We start from the raw sequence: 10,369 nt of genomic DNA on the forward strand, positions 1-10,369 counted from the left end.
AGAATGAAAGGATCCCTGAGCCAGAGCAGAAAATCAGCACCGCTAACAACTCAGCTGGATTGCAAAGCTTTAGTATCAAACCCAGGCTGAAGATTGCTTGTTTGTTTGCCTGTGCATGTTACATGCATAATTCCTCTTTGGAATTGTGTTTACAGTAATGGATGGCCCTGGAGAGATGTAATTCATGTGATAATGCTGACATCAGAAAGCTCCAGGTGCAGCTCGGGTGATTTATAACTGGCCTCTTTATAGAACCACGGCCCATGAATTATTTACAGTTTTCTGAGAAAAACAGATGTGGTGTGTCTGACGGCTGGCAGGTGTGCACCCACCTGTGCAGAGGGGAGCAGGGCCACGGGAGGGGACAGCCTGCAGGAGCCCCTGGGCACGGGGACAGGACACTGCAAGCTCGGCCACCGAGCTTAACTGTGCCAGCTGGTACCCAAATAGTGGGAGATGCTACTTAGAAGGTCACTGCAACATGCCAGTAGAGAGTTTACACTGTAAATCCCTCATACTTTTAATCAGCTACTGACTGCAGACAAAGAGAATCCAAATAAACCATGATCTTCCCAAATACAGATGGTTTGGATTTTACAGAATTGGCTTGAACAGATTAATAGGGCCCCACCTAAGCAGAAAATGCTCTTTAGGAAATGAGCTGGATGCTTCCAGCTCACAAACAGCATTATGAGAGCAAACTGCTGCCAGAGGCTGCCCAGAATGACTTGCTTTTTGCTGGTCAATTTATTATTTATTTATTCTCAACAGCTCTGGTGAAACACAAAATGGGAGTGCAGAGGTGAAAATCACCCAGACAAGGCTCCCTTTGGCTGGATGTGGCACCGGCTGCACAGGGAGTTTGGTAATTCCTGTATCTTCTAAATGATTATTGTACTTCAGTGACTGCCAAGGGGTATTTAAAATGTTCTATTCACGCTGTATTACTCATTCCAGTGAACTTAACAAATCATAAAAGTATAGTGGCAAGGTACAGATTTTATCTGATTGGCTCTTCCATCGTGGTTTTAAACAGGATTTCATGATTTCTGCAGAGGAGGAAATAAAATCTGCATCACACTGGGCTGAAATGAGGCTGTGTACAGACACACCTCAGCATCGTTCAATATTTAATGCTGTTACTTAACAGTTTTTTGCTGAAAAAAGGCTTTTCCCACTGCAAAGCTTCTCGCTAGTGATGATTTTATTCTTTCCTTCTGGAAAAATTTCATAAGAAATGTTAATATTTTATCAGGTTGCTGTTGGACTAACATAATTGCCTCCGTGTTCTCAGCATATACCTTCCTTGAAGCATTATTGAAATGGCTGGGGGCTGAGCATGGTTCAGAACACAGAAAACCAGTAAAAGATTAACTATTTAGAAATACATCAGTATTTTATAATGTATTATTGAGAATGTCATAGAAAACTCATCAAAGCTGTAAGCCAAGTTGAATCAAGCTCCCACAAAACATAAATTGTTAATTGTTGCTCAGTTCCCAATATAACACTGCAGGCATGAGCAAGGAAAGAAAGATTAACCCTGGAGAAGTCAAGAGAAGCCTGTGTTTGTGTCAGTCATTGGCAGTTTACAGGAAAGGAAAACCCAACATTTTGGGGCTATTTAAAGAGTAATAATAGAATTGCACGAGGTGTGGTGCCACAACGCTTTGGACAGGGGCTGCTAATTGTTCTGGAAGGCCTTTGATACAGGCAGTGGCCTGTTTTCCAGACAATTCCTTCAGCTCAGGCTCCCACAGCATGGAAGCGTCCTGGATGCTGTGGGAGCAGAGGGGCCAGCTCCCCAGGAGCTTTTCTTCCAGCTCAGTGCTTAACCTGAGCATGCTTTACCTTGCTTGGCCCATGAGCAATCCAAATGCCATGAGATTGGTTCTGTGGACTCTTCCTTTCACTTGGATTTCCCATTCTGTCTGTTAACACACCTTGGGTTTGCTGGGATGTGTGTGGTACTGAGAATCACAGGCAGGCATCCCTGGGGAGGACAGCAAAGAGAGAGAGAGGAAAAATGAAATGAAACCCGAAGCATGGAGGTAAATTTGCTCAGTAAATTTACACTGAGCAGTGTGTGACACTCAGCTGTCTGGGTGGGTGGCAGGGAGGGAGAGCACCCAGCAGTCCCAGGGTGTTTGCTGGGCTAGAGTCAGCCCAGGAGGAGCTTCCCACAGCCTCCATGGGATAGGGAGAGTCACGGGGGCTGAGTCAGGCCAGCCTCTAATCTTTGGCCATCTCCCAGCAATGCTGTCCCTCCTGTTCCACCACACCACCAACCACTGCAGGGACAGGAGCTCTCCCCAGTGCTCCCGGGGCTGCTCACCCCTCCAGGGAGGAAAAAACCCCGGACCTAAAACACTGGTGTAATTAACATTCAGGCTCATCACGCTTGGCCTCTTGTCTCTGGAACTGGCCAGAGTGGAAAATTACCTCCTTCTGCTGGCCTCTCTATAACTCTGTCATTTGATTTCTCCTGGTTCTTATACTGTGGTACATAGGGAGTATCAGCTGTCCATCTTCTCCAGGGATTTGTGCTTTTACAGCCCCATACCCCTCTCCTGCAGTCCCTGTCCTGCTGCAAGTCTGTAGCACATCCAGTCCCTCCAAGATCCCCAGCTTTCCTTGACCTGTGAGAGCTTTCAAACCATCCATTTCAGCTCTCAGCAGTGCCTTTGCAACCCTCACCCTCTTTTCCTCCCCTCCCAGCCTGTTCCAGGGTGGCTCTTTGGGAGTAAGAGCCGTGACAAACACCACCCAGAGACAACAGCACCTTCCTGTAAAGCCCTTTTTGGCTGCAGGTTTGGTGCTTGCAGCATTGGGCTACTCCACCAGACATGGCTTTTTTTAGCTCACATCCTGCTAAGCTGGTGTGCCACCTGAGGAGCTGTCCCCACACGGCCACGGTTGCCTGTACTGCTGATTTTTTGCAGGATTATCAATAGGGAATTTGCCCTAAAATCCCTCTCTGCAGTCCTTTAAGGAGACATTGCCGTGTTCAGACTGGAGAGCTCTGGGAAGGAGCCCAGCTTTTGTAAATCCTTGTCATTCCTGCCCCAAACTGCAATCAGCACCCGCCCATCCCACTGGAATTCCAGATCAGCATGCATATCTCCTTTCAGGGAGGAGATTTCTCCTGCACTTTGGGTTTCGTAACCCCAGTGCTTGGGCTGCAGCTGACAATCATTTCTCCTGTGTCTGCAGGGCACGGAATGGCTTCTCCCATTCCAAATGCCAAGGGCAGCACAGTAGCTTTGTGGAGGTTTAGCCAAGTTAGGACAAGTCCTCCTCCTCGGGGAGGTTTTGGAAGCACGAGGAGAACAGATTTTCTCACAATAGGCTATCCCTACTTTTAATGTCATCTTTTTAAAGGAGAATTTATTCCCTTACCTCAAATCCAGACAGCCTCAGGATTTTTGTTTCTTGTAGAATTGAAGGCAGGTCAAACTCACAGTCCCACCTGACATGTCTGAAGGAGAAGTAGGAGTGATTATTCCCAAGACATGACCTTTAGACCCTTTAAAGTGTGACAAGCATACAATTAATTAACAGCCAGAATACTTCAGTGGGGTTTGGCAGGAGATCTCAGCCCCCCATTTTTGCTCCTGTCCAAAAGAGAGAGGTTTGATATCCCTCTCTCAAAAGCAGCCATGGGCTTTACCATTTCTGTGCCTTCATTTCAGTTGTGTGAACTCACACAAAACTGGCAGGTGCTCCTGAAAACTGGTGTAAGAAGCTTTCAACCATTTCCATACAGGGCTATAAAGATATGGGAGAAAAGTGGTTTTTGGTGGTTTCCCTCACGTGATGTCCCCAAATCAAATCAAATCTTTTAGGAAATACCTACTCTTTAATTAAACATGCTCATTAGAAGAAGGATAATAATAACCTGGAGATCCTGGAAGATCCTTGGGCACAGAAAGCAACAGCATCCCTCTTAATGGGGTGGAAGATTCAGCTCCAACCCCACAAAGTGCTTGCCAGGATGTGGCACCCATCCCATCAACTCAACTCACACATTTGGACATTCCTGTTCAGTGAGCTGCTTGGTTCCATTTGGGTTTGTGTTGGTTTTTAAACTTTCTGTGCATTCAACCCAAGCAAACTGTCATGGCACAAGGCATTGAGTGAACTTCCCAAGGAGCTTTAACCCACAGGACACTGCAGAAGTGGGTAGTGCAGCAATAAAATGGCAAACTGTTAACGTGTAAGTGTTTCACTAGGATTTCTGTGTGTGACTGGAGTGGGAAATGGATCAGTTGTCTGTGCTTAGTGCAATTACCTATATAAACAGTTCACTTGCAGGCTGAGTGGCATGCTGTGAAAGCAGCCAGAATATTTCCCCTATTCTTTTATGCTGTTTGTCTAACTTCAGCTCAAGCTGCCCAACATTTCCCAGAGACAGGATGGTTTGGGAAATGCAGGGTCTCTCTCCAAAACACAGATTCTGAACACTCTAATCATTAATTGCTTGGGATTAACAGCACAAGACAGCTCTGGTGTAGGACGAGGAATGCCAGTTAAGAAAATCCCAGTCCCAGAACACTCCTGGAAGTGCTCAGGGTCAGCCTGCTGAGGAGCCCAGCAAGGCGCTTTGCTGTGAGGCCCTCGTGGTACCCTTGGCCAGTGTCCCCTGGCTGCACAGGCTGAGCACCACAGAGCAGAGAAGGAGAGGAGGGAACACACGAAACAGAGCAGAGGGAGACAAGAGAACTGGGAGGAGAGTAGTGAGCAAAAGGGTGAGTAGGAGGAAAATCAATCTGAGCTGTAGGCGGGTAAGAGGTACATAAAGCCATGAAGATGGCAGCAGATTAGAGTCGTGAGTCAAGCACTAAAGCGTGAAACAAGTCTGCTAAGGGTATCCCAGGTTCTTCTAATTCACACAAAAACTTGGGGAAATAACCCCTCTGACACAAACCCAATATTCATCATGTGCAGTAAGTAATGCATGGAGCTGATGCACATATGTGGGGTCAAGTGGTGGCACAGGTTCCAAAAGGGCCCAAAATACAAGGAAAGAATAGAATGGGATTAAGAATTGTGCAAAAATGTAGAAACTGAGATTACTTTGGAAACAATTACCCTGAAAAAGGAGGAATTCGTATGGTTTATATTTACAGAGCCAGCTTAGGCTCTGAAGAGGAATCAGTCCAATCCACCCAGCCTCTGAATTACACTCATGGACATTCTTCCTCAATCAACCACACACACAATAGAGACACCCTGGCAAACCACAAAAGGCCAGTGCCAGATTACACAAAACTTGTGATGTTTTCTGTTGCTGTAAAACCTTATCTGCCTTACTATTTATTTCTGTAAGGCTGTACTTCATAGCACCCTCTAAACTTCCAGTGGCCGTGGATGAAACTCAGTGCTGAACTGGCTGAACATCATGTGGAGACTGTTCCCTGGTGCTTCCCTGTTCATCTCCATCTGCCACGCTGGGAAGAAGAGCCAGAAGGATGCAGTGAGTGACACTCCTCTGCCAAAGACCCTGCAGGCAGCAGCTCATGCCAGGGGCAGAACAACCTCTCCAGGGATAGCACCACATACCTCGTGTACTCAAACCACCCTCAAAAGAGCAAACTCCTTCTCTGACACAGAAAGATCCAGAGATGAATCTTCATCAGCCAGGAAGACGTACAGATCTGCCAAAAACACCAAGTGAGGTTCAGAAATCTGGCATTTCTGTACCAGACAAACGTGTTTTGCATTTCTCTTCTTAAATTCTGAGCACAGTCGTTTCTGCTGACACTCACGGGGATGGCAACACATGGCAGAGGGAAGCTGGGGGCAGCACAGCTCCGTCCACCCCAGTGAGGCTCCTTGCAGCTTCTCTGGCAAGATGAGAGCTTGCAGCAATTCTGAGAGCAAGAACAGCAAACAGCAATCAAGCAGAACCTGAACGTGCTGTTCATCCGAGGGTACAGGTTGAACACTGCAGGGAACCAATGCCCAGCCTCCCTAAAGAAGAGTCAGGAGCAGTTCTCCAGGGATGTATCAAATTATTCTAGAGTTAGGCTGACAGCGTGGCACCTGTGTGAGCCTGTGCAGCTGCTTTTCTCGCTGGGTGGGAGGAGGATTAGTGGAGAGAGAGAAAAGCCATCGGGGAAGGTGCCTGTGTTGTCAGGAGCTGCAGCACGTGCGGCTCCGCGGGTGCTGCACATCGTCCCGCAGTCCCCAGCGGGGCCGTGCCTCTGCTGGGCAGCCAGAGCTGGTGCATCCTCCTGTGGGCACACCCCGGAACAGCAATCCTGGGGGTTGCTTCGGTCCGAATAGCAGCACTTCTGAAGAAGCTGCAGACATTTAATGCAGATGTGCCGACATCAAGATTGCTGACATTTTTATAGACCGACACACAAAGCATAAATCACATTTACCAGCAATCCAGTGCTTAGGCATTTCCACTCTGCTTACTTTGGGAGTTTAATCAAATGAATGCTATCACCATCTAACATCATTAATCAGCCATTTAAAGCAGTAATAGAGGCTTAAAGTAGGATGAGTGAGTGAATTTCTAGTTAGCACATGCTTCTCTGCATACTAATTTTAAGTCTTGAATAGAATCATAAAATATCCTGAGTTGGAAGGGATCCACAGGGATCAGCAAAGTCCAACTGCCAAAGTCCAAGGAGAGTGCATCCTCTCCTTGCCCTTGCTCTGTTTCCAATCAACCTTTGCCACAGCTCCACATGAGCTCTGCTCAGTGATTCCTTTTCTGGAATACTTTCCCATTAACTTCAGGCTTCAAGACATGTCTATGGGGAACAGCATTTCACCTTCCATACGGCACCTTCCTTGGTGCAAACACCAAAGGAATTTCTCTTTCCTGTGTATATGGAGCCTGCAAAGGAATCATGGGAGCTCTAAGCCAGGAAAAGGATAAAAGGATGCTGTGACATGTTATATACATGTATGTGGCCAGTTTATTTGACTGCCTCTATTTTTAGTGTATATATATATATATACACATACATGTATATATGTATACATCCACGGCTATTGGTGCAGGCCCAGTCAAGAACACATTACATAAAATGACACTGTGAGGTGGCTAAAAGCAGCAACTTCCCTCAAAACCAACCAAACTGACTCACTTTCACGTGTCTCTGGTAAAACAGAGGCTGCTGGCACATGATAGATAAAGCCCGTGGGTCCTGGGCACAGCTGCCTCCAGTCCCAGCAGAACTGGGGTGCCATGGCAGGACCTGGCTGCTCACGGGTGGCTCCTCACCTGTTCCTGTGTGCATTTCCATTGCTGAAAATCTGCACAGAGCTGGGTGTCCTCCTTCAAACTGCTCCTGCAGTAGAGTGAAAATAACAATCCACACAACCCAGAGCTCCCTTTATGTCTCAGACCGCTGCTTCCCTGCCCAGACATGCCGCCCATGTGGTGAGAGAGCAATTGGAGGGCAGAACAATCCATTAGGAGCATCTGGATGCATACCCTGCAGCCACAATTTGTCTTTGGTGCTCTTACTTTCTTCTCCTTAATTGTATTCCTTGCCTGCTGCTGTGTGAGCAGCATTTCAGCGGAATCACTTCACTAGGACATATCACTGCTTCAGAGATGATTTAATCTTCGTACAATGCTTTGAATTCATAAGTAACATTATTGCTGTGTACCTTGCTCTCTCCTGGAGGATTCCCCTGCCACTGAGAACTGTCATGGAATTACAGCTAGCACTGCCTGGCAGACTGGTTTCTCCCATCTTCTTTTGCATGCCAGCCAGTCAGGAGAACAGCAGTGTGCACTATCTGGGATGAGATCCCAAAGTAAACGCCCGCACAAAGGGCTCTGAGTAATGTTGTAGTAATTCCTGATCACAGAAGTGCCTCCGGGGAAACATGAGATGGATTCCCTCTTTAAACCACACAAAATAATAGCAGGGTTTTGTTGCTGCTCTAGTCGAGCCAACACACATTCCCTTCCCTCAGAAAGTATGAAAGCAGCAAATTGCCCCAAATGGGTCTGGTTTTGTACAGACAACAATGCAAGTCATAAAATCAATAATATCCCAAAACAATTGCCCAGAGCTGAACAATGGGTGAAAGCTAAGCACAAATAATGCTCCCTCAAGGAAAGACTCATCACAAATCACAGAAGACAGGATGCAGCAACTGCAGAGTGACAGCCAGAAAAGCCAGGATTTTGATTTGTGGCAACACAGACTCATAGGAAGAAAAAAAAGAAAAACCTTCTAGTGAAAAAAAACCAAAACAAACAAAACCCCTAAAGAACAAAACAAAACAAAACCAAAACCCACCACCACAAAAAAAAAAAAAAAAAATCCCAAACAAACAAAAAAACAACCAAACAGGAAAAGGAGGACTTCCTAAGTGTACTCTTGGGGGAATATCTCCATGTTCAAAGAGGTCCAGAGACCCGTCTGTGAGCTCACCTTCCCACTGAGACTCCCAGTGAGAACCTGAGAAGCAATGAAGAGTTTGAGCACTGCAGGGCTAAATCAGTGCAGCTCTTCTGGGAAAGGAAATTCAGAAAGGAAATACAATGGAAAGAGGCACAGAACTCGGGTCGGTGACTTTTAGTCCTCAGTCCTGTCCCTCATTCCCAAACAGCCCTGCCAGGCCCGTGTGGATTTCTACTCTGAATCACTGTGCCGGCAGCACTCGTCATTTCCCACATGCCAGGAACTCCATTCCCTCCTGCTTCCCATCCCACTCCTGAGTGACAGCACGTAGATCTAAGGCTCTCAAAGCGTTCTGTTGAGCCAGATGTGCTCCCTCAGGAGCTGCAGCAAAGCTGGAGGCAGCAGCTCAGCGCTGCTGTCCCGCAGATCCAGCGGTGTGGGTCCCCATCTGTTGGCAGAAGCCAGGAGTAACACTGGAGCTCCTCAGGAAAACAGTCTGGAGCCAGATGGAGTCCAGGGCCCCGTTCTGTGTCAGGCCCCGATTTCACAGCTTGGGGAAAAGAGCTGTTCTCCACATGGGAAACATCCCTGCCCTGCTTGGAGGAGAGGTTTCACAGAAACATGAGCTTGCATAAAATCCATGGATTTGATGGATCACAGCCAGAAAGGGGAATGCACAGGAAACAATTTTTGAATAGCTGGAGTAGGAAAAATCTCCACACGTCCATGTCCTTGCCATGAAGTTTGCATTAGGATTTCTGCATGTCTGTAAGCAGCAGAGGATCCCTTATCCAGGAATAACGGGGCATGCTCCAGGTGCAGCCACTGCTCTGTCGTTGTGGAATTCTCTGCTGGGCTGCACTAACCCCAACTGTGGTAATTAACAATTCACTTGGAATGCAGCCTGGTTTAAAGCCGAGCTCTCTCCAGCAAGTGCCAAACGTGAGGCAGGAAAGAACCTGGGCAGAGCAAAGCTCCCTGGAGAAACCTGTACACAAACACACGAGTCTCCTGCTCATGCTCCTGGTCTCAGGAGAACTTCTAAGGTTCTGCATGACATGCACCCACCCCTTTAATTGACTCAGTGACCAGTGTTCCATCTGAAATTGTGTGTGAGGAGGCACAGGTATCCCCCTGCCAAGGGTTATCCCTGGAGCTGTGGCTGCTATTGATCTGTTGGTTCCTTCTCTCTTGGATATTGATGTTAGGAAACTGAAACTTCCAAAAGATCTGGGCTCAGCCTTCTTGACACTGCAACAGGGCTTTAGCCTAGGGAGACAGCTAATCTACCACTTTTGTCTGAAAGTTTTTCATTTAAGGGGGGAGCAAAAAAGGAAAGAGATTAAACCCTCCACACTTAACATAGAAAGGCACAATTCTTTCAGCACGCAGAATTACCACCATTTATTTTCTGCCTACAAACTATACAAGTTGTAGCATCTGCCCTTTCCTGAAATTAATTTTCAAAACTACTTTTGATTCCGGGTTACCTGAAAGGTATAGAGAATTAAACTCTTTTCCCCCGTTTGGGTTAATTGATAGAGAAAACAATGGAAAGATGAACAGGGAGAGGATTGCTTAGAAAGACAATCTGCATTACCCCCTGGTTTCTGCATATTAGGAAATGAGTCAAACACAAATGTGAACAAATAGGTGTGTTCAGAGCTGCTTAAATACAGAATTACTGATATGTATAACCCTTTCTGCACAGTGGTGTCCCAAACCCTGACAAAACGAGACAAACGGGAACAGAGGCTGGGAAGGAGAGAAGCAGCAGTGGGACAGAAAGGAATGCATTTTTTATGGGGCATGTTGCCATTTTGGGGTGAAGGGGCACCGTGAAAGGTGAGACTGAGGAATACAGGAGAGGACGGAGGAGAAAAGCCCTGAAGCAGAACTAGAAGTACCTGCTGGGAGTGAGCAAGAGCAGGGGCTGTGGGGATGCTCCTCCTCGTGGCCCCACTGTAGGGAGCAGCTGCTGTTTCCCT

The 10,369-nt window shown here is 47.0% G+C and overlaps 1 protein-coding gene across 1 annotated transcript in view; it reads right to left on the reverse strand.

The window, feature by feature from the left end:
* Positions 1-1,993, reverse strand: part of LOC135289008 (E3 ubiquitin-protein ligase NEDD4-like) — an 89,409-nt gene extending 87,416 nt beyond the window's left edge. Inside the window, exon 1 of the mRNA XM_064402389.1 lies at positions 1,852-1,993. The gene's annotated coding sequence lies outside the window, so the exon portion shown is untranslated. The remainder of the gene's footprint in view (positions 1-1,851) is intronic.
* Between the last annotated feature and the right edge of the window lie 8,376 nt (positions 1,994-10,369).

Source organism: Passer domesticus, chromosome W (assembly GCF_036417665.1).
Source record: "Passer domesticus isolate bPasDom1 chromosome W, bPasDom1.hap1, whole genome shotgun sequence".
NCBI lineage: Eukaryota > Metazoa > Chordata > Aves > Passeriformes > Passeridae > Passer > Passer domesticus.